Here is a 12,247-nt window from a genome sequence, read left to right on the forward strand (position 1 = left end):
ATTGTGTTCATCTGTGAGTCAGGCTTTCACAGCCGTTTCTGTTTTAAATTTGGTACTAGCCTACTGCTGTGTTAGAATGGTTTTTCTTCATCCTGATTGGTTGGGAGTCTTGGTCTGTGTTTATTGGTCTTGGAGTTTGCTGTGTTCTGCTTGATTGGTGTTTCTAATATCTTCTGTCTGTTTTGTAGCATTTTTTGATTGGCTGGCAACATTGTGTTTCCTGTATTGGAGGCTTTTAGTGCAGCTTGGCTTCAGGTAAAAGGATGGCTATCATTTATTAGGAAGCTAGGTTTCATCTGAGTGCCTGGTTGGGGTGTGTTTGAGCCGGAGGTATCAGGGAGGGTCTGTTTGTGTCCAGGTGTTTGCTTGGCTTGTGGTGTGGAGATTTTTTTGTTTGAGAGTGCAGGCTTCCAAATAATTGACAGTCTGGTGGAGTCATCTCTTCTATTCATGCTTTCAGGTTTTTTTCAATCTCTATGGCTTCTCTGATAATTCTGTAGCTGGGGTTTTCTATAGCGGCTAGGGTTTTGGTGCCATTGAAGTTGATGCTATGACCTGTGGCTTTCATGTGTTGGACTAGTGAGGAAGTGTGTTCCAGCTTTTTACTGCATTTTTGTGTTCATCCAGGCGGGTACTTATTCTTCTATTGGTCTGTCCGATGTATGTGGCAGGGCATGATGCGCAGGGGACTTCATATATGCCTTGGTTTTCCAGGTCAATCTTATCTTTGGGGTTTCTTAGGATGGCTGCTATTTTTCTATCTGTTTTGAAGGCAGTCTTGATGTGATGCCTGTGTAATATCTTACTGATTTTGTCTGTAGTACCTCTTATGTAGGGCAGGACAGCTGTTCCATAGGTCTGTTCATCTTCTAGGTCTCCATTATGTCTCAGTGTGTTTTTGTGGATCAGGCCTGTGATTTCGCTTTTGTGGAAGCCGTTGGCTGACAGCCGTTGGCTACTTTAGTCAGGGTGCATAGTTCAGTCTTTATGCGTGTCTTGTCTGCCAGGAGTTTGGTTCTGGCAATTAATGCTTTGGCCATGGAGTTTATCTGTGCTGGGTGATGGTGGGATTGGGCGTTGAGGTAGTGGTTGGTGTGTGTTTCTTCTGGTATATGATATGTCCTAGTCAGCCATCTGGTTTTTTTTTTTGTAGATTAGTATATCTAGGAATGGTAGTTGTTTGTTTGTTTCTGTTTCCATGGTGAATTTGATTTTTGGGTGTGTGCTGTTTAGGTGTGTTAGGAAATTGTTTAGGTTTCCTTTTCCATGGGGCCAAATAACAAATGTGTCATCGATGTATCTTAGCCATAGTTTGGGTTTGTGGGTGGCATTGGCTAGGGTTAGGGTTAGCATTAGGGTTTTGGTTTGGCTCCAAGTTTGAGGCCTGGCTATGTGTTCATGGCATGTGTCAGTTTGCTTGGTTTGGGGGTCGGGATGTGTGGCAGCTGGTGATGCAGCCATGGTCTGGTTTCTGGATGGTGGTTGCCTTTCATCTATGGGATGGGTTTGGGTTTGAGTCTGGTGAGGGAGATTGGTGGTGGCATCATGTGTTGTTTTGGGTCTGGTGTTGGTTTTCGTGGCTTGTTTTATCAACAAACGAGTCCCATCCACAAAACCAAAACCCAGAACATCACATCACAGCCACCTGCTCAGGATATCACATCATGGAACCCAGGAGGTTACACCAAAAAACCTCAGGATGTAGCAACACAGCCAACGACCCAGGAGATTACAGCATAAGACCCAGGATGTCACAACAATAGAACTCAGAAGGTCGTCACACAGCCCATGACCCAGGTCATTACAACCCAGGAGATTACAGCACAAGACCCACGATGTCAGTTTCAGTTTATTGGACCAATAAACACAGACCAAGACTCCCAACCAATCAGGATGAAGAAAAAACATTCTGGCACAGCAGTAGGCTAGCCCCAAATTTAAAACTGAAACGGCTGTGAAAGTCTGACTCACAGATGAACACAATACAGAAGCCTGATCATGGCAGATGAGATTCTGCCGAAACGTTGCTACAACTTTAAAAGCACAACTATAATGACGTGGGAAAATACCAGAACAAAGCTGAATACCATACATGTAAGTACCTGTGAAAATTTAATATATATATATATATATATATATATATATATATATATATATATATATATATATATATATATATATATATATATATATATATATATCTGAGGTTCTCGCAGGTATTTGTATGTGGATCTTTGGTTATTCGGGTTTTCTCCAGCGTAAGATTATATATAATCTATATATAATATATAATAATATAATATAATATATTATATATATTATATTATATATTATATATATATTATATTATATATAATATAATATATTATATATATATTATATATTATATTAATATATAATATAATATATTATATATAATATATTATATATATTATATATAATATATATAATATATTATATATATATATATATATATATATATATATTATATTATATATATAATATATTATATATATAATATAATATAATATATTATATATTATAATATATTATATTATATTATATTATTATATATAATATATAATATAATATATATAATATATATATATAATATATATAATATATATAATATAATATATTATATTAATATATATATAATATATAATATATTATATATATATTATATATTATATATATATTATATATATATATATATTATATATATATATATATATTATATTATATATTATATATATAATAATATAATATAATAATCTATATATATATATAATCTATATATAGAATATATATATTAATAAGACAAATGGAATTCATATAGCATGTGTAGCATGCCCAAAAAGCCCTCCAGAAAATACCAACTTCAGAAAGTAGACTATATCGCAGATAAACAGATCTCCAAGGAGTGGTCATGTCATCATTAAAAACAGCACTTTTTGGCTCCCCCAACCTCTCCAAAATAGAAGCCAAGCATTTCCTTCAGCATGACCAATGTGGCCAGCCTGACTCTAATGAAGAGAGGCAGTCTTGCAATAACCAGGTGCCAATGTATAAAGGGCTTTATAAGTAAATACCATCAATGTATAAATCATGCTAGAAAGCTAATAGAAAGCTGATGCAGGGTCCAAAAATCACGCGTGATCAGCTACTGCAATGGTCAACTCTTGCAAACACCTAGTCCACTGCATTTTGTACCATCTGAAACTTCTAAATAATCTTTAAGGACAGTCTCCTGTAGGTGATGTTCCAATAGTCTAACCAAGTGGTGTAGATAGAATGAGCCATTGTAGTCAGACCTAAGTAAGGTTGCAACTGGTATTAAATTTGAGCAAAGGCTCTCCTGATCACAGCTTCCACCTACCCATCCAGCAATAGCCATGCTAAGCCCAAGAGGTCCTCAAATCATGGGCCTACTCTATCAGGGAAGTGCCTTCTCCCTGAGAGACAAGAGTAATGCTGTCACAAAATCTATTTTGTTTGGATTTAATTTTAGCCTACATTGACCCATCCAGACCCCAACTACCTTCAGATAGTAAACCCCCAAGAGTGTCTCTGGAGTGGCTCAAGATGACAATAAACAATTGAGTCTCAATCTCATACTGATGATATGGCACCCAAATCACAAAGATATTCTCTCCCAGTGACTTCATATAGTATTAAAAAGCAGGAGTGAAAGAATAAATCATATGTCACCATAGCCAATTGCTATGCTGTTATCCTTTATTTGCAATAAAAATAAGTTAACATATAAAATTCTCAAAATTTCTTTTTTTCTGATTGATATTACCCCAGGAAGAGAAAGTGAGAACTTTGCCTTGGCTTGGACTGATTGATAACTTTGGGACTTTTTATTTTATTTTTATTTTTTTGAAATATCTCGGTTGCTGCAAGAAGAAAGAAGGGGAAAAGAAAAGAAATGATTTATAATGGCTTTTCTGTTGAGGAACTGAGAAAAGAATATGAGCAAACAAAAAAAGATGGTAAAGATGGTTTGAAAGAAGCCTTCCTTTTCTTAGAAATGGCACTTGCTAACTATCAACAAACATTACAACAGATGAAGACAGAAGAAGAAGAAGAAGGAGAGGAAGAAGCCATTTTTAATGAATTTCAGAATTTAACCAAGAAAGAAGGAAGAGGGAAAGGAAGAGAAATGAAGGACTTAAGATTTAAAAACACTTAAGAAGGGGAAAAATAAGGTGCAAAATCAATATAATGATAGTAAACAAAAGGAAAAAGGAACACAACAGAGAAGGGAAGCCAGTAAGGCAGAGGCTAGAAGAAGGGGGGTAGAAAGGTTTGGTGGGGAAGAAAGGAAGGAAAAAGGTGGAGAAAAGCCACAAAGTTTTGAAACTAGATGGGAAAAAAAGGAATCTTTTTTAGGGATAAAGGGTAAAGTATAAATTCTTCAAAAAAGATTTTGCAAGGTACATAAGATGATATCGTAGCATTGTATTAGAAATAGAAAACTAAAATGGTTTAAGAGTTGATAAGAGATCAAAATGTTGAAATGTTTAGTAATGATTGATTTTAAAATTTAATAATATTAAAGGGAAGGTTTAGAATATTGAGTTTTAATTAAAGAGTTTAATAAGATTATGGTATTGATGTTATTATAAAATTTTTATTATAGCATTTGTTTTTGGAAAAGGCAATGGGAATGTTATAAGATTCAATATTTAGATCTACTGCTTAACTATGTATTTAATTATTTTGGATTTACTATTTAGATAGAATGTACCAAGCAGAATCGGATTGGTTATTGGGTGTTATTTTAAATGTTAATTTGATTAATTTAGGGGGGAGATAGAAAGGCATCATACTCTGATTAGTGATTTCAGGAGAAATTCTTTTTTTATTATAAGGAACGAGACAAAGGGACAATAAAGAATGGACAAAAGATACAAATATAATGACTCAAATTAAGATGGATTAATTAAGATAGAATTAAGAAGAGTGAAATGTGTGGAGAAGCTAATATAGAAGACTTAGAATGGTAAATAAAATAAGTAATGACATGTAAGATGAGCATGAATATAATTGAAGTCCATGAAGAGAGAGATATCTGGGGCCAAGTTACTTTCCTAAAAGATCTTTTTTTTTTTTTTATGTCTTGTGTGTTGTGTGTTTATGTTTCTGGGAGAATTAATAAAACCTTGCAGAAATATAGAATGAGAATAATGGTAACCAAGTCAGAAAGAAATAGATGAAATAATAATAATGAAATTGAATAAGAGTAAAGAGAAGTGAAGAGAAACTGGATAAGAGGTTTTTGTATGCTTATATGGAAATGGTTTAAAATAGAATTATAGGTTTTATCTGACTTGTTAAATTTATAATGGAAAAAGGTTTAAGTATGTAATGGTTAATGATGATTTGTTTGTTTCTGAAAAATTACTAAAACTTGTTTTATAATAAAAAATTAATAAAATATAGATAGATGATAATTTGTTGATGTCCAATACAACTTTTACTTTCTCTAATGCCTATAGAATATATATATATATAGTAAATAGAAGATCAAGAGACAAGATTTTACCTTCATTAGTGAGAATATAGTACTTTACCTGATCCTTAATACAGAATATAAACTGAAAAGTAAAAATAGCAATCTATGAGAAGTTTTAAAAAAAGGATATTCAACTCTTTGGAATGCTCATTAAGCTAAAAACCATGTCTCAAATATTTGTCAAAATTCAGGATTCCTTGGTATATACCCCGTGACCAAATTTGTCTCAACAAAGGAAGAAACGCAAATAATATTTGGTTTGAAATTTTAATCTTCAAAATAGCGATTTTGAATTGTACCTAAATCTAGATTGATTAATGGACAGTTCTACTTCATTTCAGGCAGATAGGCAGAATGAGGTAAATCAATCCACATATATTATAATAATTCTGTATTTTTGTACTTTTTTAATATCAATATACCTAAAGAAAAGCTCAGTGTATAACTTAATATTGAAAAATGAATGGCAACATCCATAAACAAGACCACTGTGGGTTGGTTCTGATTGGTGTTATTTTGATGTCCAAAAACTCTTTGATCCAATCAAGAGTTTCATCTGTGGGAGAAAAATGATTTGTCACTTGGGGCAAATTCAGCTCCTCTTTCACCACGGGATCTCCCAGGCTCCTTGTCAGAAGCTCTGGGGGAAATATAGGGATCACCAAAGCCTACCTCCCTTCCCACCTTCATTCAGTAAAGGGAAATCCATAGGATGCTAACTTTACATATTCAGCCACTTTGTTCATCATGATTACTAGATTCCTGACAGAGAATTTAGGACGCTCTAGAGAAATAAAACCTCCTATGGGCTTCTGTTTCAGTACATTTCCACAGCAAACGAATAAAACTTCCATAGAAAGAAATTTTGACAAGTCTTCTCTGAGAGCAGAACAGAACTGAAATTACTTTGGGATTTTGGTGGCTGGATCTTAATACTGTTTTAACATTATTTTCCTGCATTCCACCTACACAGAGTGGGTGAAGACATTTGTCATAATGTATGTACAGGATGAGTCATGAAGTTGAAGAATAATTGGTCAAGCTGCCAGAATGCTCCATAACTGAGCTGAGCAACACAGAAATGCAATATCATATTTCATAAATGACAAGCTCCTGGAATAACATAAGTTTTCAGCAAGACAAAAATCAGAGCAGTTGCGCAGAGACAACAACTCCTCTGGGGAATTATCCCAGAGCCCTATGTAGGTATCTGCATTTAAAATAAACAAAAGCACAATGGAGTGTGTGCTGACCCAATACATATATGGATAGGGATATAAGCATATTCTGCCTAAGATTTCTACAGACACACCAGCTATTGTGAGCATGGCTTCAGTTTCTCAGTCTCTCCTACCCACTTTAACCCTATTCTTGTAACATAGGTGTGGGAGCAAACAATTAAAGCTAGTGATTGTGATGCATACAAAAAAAAAGGGAAAGGCTTTGATCACAGCCAACATCTTGAATCTTCCTGCTTCACCCACCCACCAATATTCTTGCCAAGGTGGATGATAGCATTCTCTCCTAAAGAAACTCTGTCTTGTTCATGATCAAAGTTCGATGGTATTAACAGGTCAGTTTATTCAATTGGCTCAGAATGAAGGATACATTCAGAATTACTTATAAAGTACAAGGAGTTCTGATATTTCCTACAAAGGTGAAATGACTTTCCTGAAAACAAAATGTTTTAATTGTCAAGGATGATGATAAAATTGGAGTCAACAAGAGGCAAGAAATATTGAAAATAGTTATGTATTATTAATTCTTCTCTCCCTCCTCATAACATCTATTATAGCTTACCCTAATATATACAGTATTTCCTGGCTTGTACATGCAGTTTCCATCTTGTACATGCAACGATGCAGCTCTGATTGAAGAGACTCACCCTAAGGCCAAACATTCCCACTGCATGGGGTGTTTTTGACCAATCCAAACAGCAGTTCCAGCTAGTTCCTTACATCTGTTTTGCAATGCTTTTAGAATAAGAAAACATTGAGGAAGCCACAGGTCATGTTGTAAGGAAATACATCAAGTAAATTTCCACGTCTCTTTCAAACTCACCCAAGTCAGGATATCAGATGAATTTTTGGAAAAAGATTTAACAAATAAAGAGATGGAAACTCACTGAAGCATCCTGATATCTGTAATTTCATTGGGCTCCTCCATCATCTGAAATTGAACAAATACTGTCCTGGGATAGATACTATTTCTGAAGAATTGCAAGACCTTGCAAAAGCAACTGGAATATCAAATACTGTGCATTATGTTGCAAGATCAATATGGTTCTTTTGCATGAAAAGTATCAGTGATAACATTTGTAACTCCTGTGGTATTTTTGTACACTCCAGCACAAAACATTTTGAACTTTGAAAAAAAACTATACAAGAAATTGAGAAGACATGAACATGTAATTAAAAAAAACATTGCTGAATAGCAAATAGAAAGAACTGTCTTATAACAGTTGCCCATTTGAATCCAGTCTTTCCTGTAATGTTTATTGGGGGCATATTTCGATGCAGTTTGCTCGACTCAATGCAAGAGCAGGAGCTGCTTTAAAGAGAGTTCAGAAACCATCATTGAAGCACACTAGGAAAGTCATTGAAACATATGTTATCAATATTGCACCAATTACATAGGCTACCATTCACATACTGACAAAACTAAAGGAAAATAGAAAGAAGCACATTCTTGATGTCTAGCATGCATCTTAAACCCTCTCCATTCCATTATAGAATTATCCCTTCCCCCAAAACTTCTAAATAAAAATAATTGATTTTCTACCAAATGGGCTAAACAGATGAAACAGACAGGCAAATCACACATTACCATGAATGAGAAACACGGAGCTTCTAAAGCTACAGAAGATGGTCGGCCATTTATTGATTTTCTTTTTCAGTGCTGACTGAAAACTGAAGCCACCCATTAAGTACCTTTTGCTCATATGAATTAATCTATGGAATTAATAAGACTAATCTGTGGCCCGTCCTTAATGGATAGTGAAGGATGCAGCAGGCATACGATCTTCTGTATATAATTATCTTTTTATCCAACCTGACAAAGAGTCGGAAAGAAAGCATATGAATGGGGTCACAACTCTTGACTATCTCTCTCTATGTGTATGGATAAATCTTTGGAATCTGATGAGTACTGGACCATGTTTGCCCCTGGGGGAAGAAAATAAAGACTGAATTCAAAAATAGGTTCCAGCCAGCCAGAGCTGGCATGGGGTCATTAAAAATCTCTACCTATAAAAGGTAGTTGGGCATCAAAGTTGATCCTTTGTTCCAAACTTCCTTCCTTCTCCCTTCAAGTCATGTGATGTGGAACAGAACTATTATTAAGGCCCTCAAAAAGATTCTACAAGTTCTCCAGGCTTCTCCTTCCTTGTCAGGTAGGTATATTTAATGTACAATATGGTAGTTCAGTGTATCTCAGTTTTTGCAATGTCTCATCAACCCACCCAGTAAAATCTCTTGAACAAGATATATAGGAGATGTCTCTTCGCGTTCTGGGTCCCTATAGAAAGCATATCATTTTCATATTTTTGGAGGGAAGATGGCTACTTTTATTTTTGGAAATAAAAGAATGTAGTTTTCTAAATAAAAGGTCTTACTGTTCTTAAAATTAGTATGTTTAAAGGCAAAGATTAGGATAAACTTAATGTGACAGAGAATACGCAAAGTAAGCAGAATATAATGCTGGAAGGCAAACCTCACTCTCAATTTTCATTATTTTTAGGCAAGTTTTCACCCTTTAGCAAAAGTGGAAATTGATGTTTGATAATGCAGAAATTTCTGTGTCAAGGACATAGCTAAAAAGATTTCTGGAAGTCAAAGGAACATCAATATCCTTGAGAATTTCTATTTCTGTACTCTAATAGAAAAATCAGAATATACTGAGCAAAAACAGCACACTATTTGGCTTAATTTGCATACTTTAGACAGTTCTGCAATAGGCATGTGATCACAACCTATTTTCAGCAGAAATACAAAGCTGTTTTTACAAGAGGGAGATGGAAGGAAAAGCTAGAAGCAACATAGGACATAGCCTAATTGAGAAGGATCCCTTTTTAAATGTTAGATATTTTCTTTTTCCTATATTTTGAGGGTAAGGCAATATTCCTTGGAGGGGAAGGAGTGATAGCATTATTACTTTTGGCCCTAAAATGTTGTTTTGAAGTGATTTTTAAGTTTGGGGAAAATAAATATGGCTGCTGCCACAATGAAATTTTCACTCACATGGGAGCGAAAGAAAAGGAAATGCCTTAGTTAAATATCTAAACAAGAAAACATATCTTTTTTCAAAGTAAATGGATTGTTTTTGTTTTATCTAAAAATACAAAACATTTAATAACTTTCCTAATAGCAGCAATTACATCAAGTTTGTTAAAAATATAAATTCACAATGGGGCACCCATACAGCTGTATTTATAAACTTCAACCACTAAGAAACTATCTGTAAACCTACATTTTTCCTCATAAGACTATCTTATCAAAAACAAACAATTAAAAAAAATGTTTAATTAGTCTATATTTGAAAAACAGATTCAAATGTTTCAAGCACCACATGACATTTTAGGAAGGAAATCCTGTAGATCAACAAATCAGCGGGAGGGCATTAAATTCAAATGAGTCTACTCAAAAGTAAATGTGCATCAGAATTAGTAAAACGGGAGAAGCAAAACTAAGAAAATGGTCATTTTGGAAATTGAAGTTTTCTCAAACAGCTATATGAATCCCACTGATATTAATCAAACCACTTGCTCCTTCCTTATATTTAGACACCAAGAATCTGTTATAGAAAAGCTCTATGAATAAACACTGGGTGGAAGGACAAAGAAGGCTGCAGTTCCTTAAATCCAATTTAAGAGCAAATTCCACTGAGCATAGTAATAATTGCTTCTTAATAAGCAATCACACAAAGATTTAGAAAAGATGACTTATATATATATGATAAAAGTCCCTTTTTACTGTTCCAGAAAGATGAAAATGAAATTTCTAGCACATTGCTCACTGGAGAGTTATATTGAGTAACAAGCTTCTATCTAAAAACAGAAAACATGATGATCTCATTTACAAGATCTGTTAGTCTTTATTTCCTTCACCCCTTTCCTTACCTTTCCTTTCCTTTTTAAAAGTACCAAAATCAAAATCGATAAACCTTAAAACATATGTGCCACTTCCCTTCTCCATAAGCACAAATGAAATATATTTTTCTAGCACAAGATAAAAGATATGTGTATAATCAGAAGGAAGTATATTTATTCCTTACAATATTCACTGGAATAAAAATGAAGAACAATTTTTAAAAACATATTAAGATATAATAAAAATGATCTATTATCTCAGCTTATTTTAATCAGGAAATAATTCAATAAAGTCAATAAATATAGAATATGGAGTATCTATAAAAAGCAGGCAGAAGTTTACATCCTAATCTATTTTCTAGCCAATCTCATTGTACACATGTTTGACAATAAAGATTGATTGACCTTCTTTTATGTGATTAATGATAGGTGATTAATAGGTGATGCAGAGAGCTCAAAATCAAAATCAAATGAAGAGTCAGAAATTAGCACTGACATTTTCCATTGAATGACAGATCATTGGATTTATTTGCTGACCCAGATAACAACCAATGTGAGAAAAATGCTTGGGAAGGGAAAGAGAGTTAAAACAGTAGCTTTGGAGATCAATTAAAGAGAAATAAAAATGATAGGGAACTATGTTGTCAGTAATGTGTTTTTGTAACTAAATATGCCTCCAAATTTCAGGCTATAGAGTCCTGATGAAGAAAACCATTTTCGTGGTTTAAGGAAGCATAAGATACTGATTTCAAAGGATTCTCAGAACTTTTCAAAGGATAAAATTTGGCCCTTGCATTGATTTAAGTCCAACTGCTATTAATTTTTACATTTTGTATTGATTCTTGGCAGATTTTTGATTCCCGTGTCCATAGTTCATTTCAAACTAACTCTTATAGATCTTGTGTTGAGACAAGATTCAGTGGTATACAAAACAGAACTCCAGTCAACGGAACTATTCTGCAACTTCATATGCCACATGGTTGCTAATACTATACTTATAAGATTACTTTTTGATGTGGATGCCATTCATATAGCAACATGGATATAGAAGCTGTGTTTCCCACATACTGTATAACTACAGAAGGGTTGTCAATTATGCACGCAATTCTGAGGTATGATTTTTATGGAATTAGCAATGCATTGGGACCAAACAATACTTTCAAAGAATGTTTTATTCCAGATAACATGTTTTTAAAAAATCAAGGCTGGAGATCACAGGAAAGTCTTCTGCATTTGATACTAATTTGATATCAAAAGTGGAAGCTGCTAGTTTTCGATAGAAAATAAGACACTTCCATTTCAGGTCCTATTTTTTTTAGAATTAAATTCCTTATAGGATCAGACTATCATTCTTTTATTTCCAAATTTCATATATATTCATGTGCAGTTCATCAGAAAAATATAGACATTTCATGCACAATTTTCTTTAATATATACAATTATATATATTCACAGGCTGCACATTGATTTGAAAGCTTCAAATTAAGTAAATTTACATCAAAATGCAAATTGAACAAATACCTCATGACAGACAGAAAAAAGAAATTACAGGAGCAGGAGTAGATCACTCTAAAATTTGCTGCAGCTCATTCTCATACCAAAATTTATGATTCCTCTTTACTGATAAATAAAGCTTA

General features: G+C 33.8%; 1 protein-coding gene across 3 annotated transcripts in view; it reads right to left on the reverse strand.

Annotated features, from left to right (window-relative positions):
• Positions 1–12,247, reverse strand: part of NSG2 (neuronal vesicle trafficking associated 2) — a 68,700-nt gene that overhangs the window by 27,333 nt on the left and 29,120 nt on the right. The window lies entirely within an intron of this gene.

This window comes from Notechis scutatus, chromosome 2 (genome assembly GCF_049901735.1).
Source record: "Notechis scutatus isolate UNSWTSFEM ecotype Mainland chromosome 2, rNotScu1.2, whole genome shotgun sequence".
Lineage (NCBI taxonomy): Eukaryota > Metazoa > Chordata > Lepidosauria > Squamata > Elapidae > Notechis > Notechis scutatus.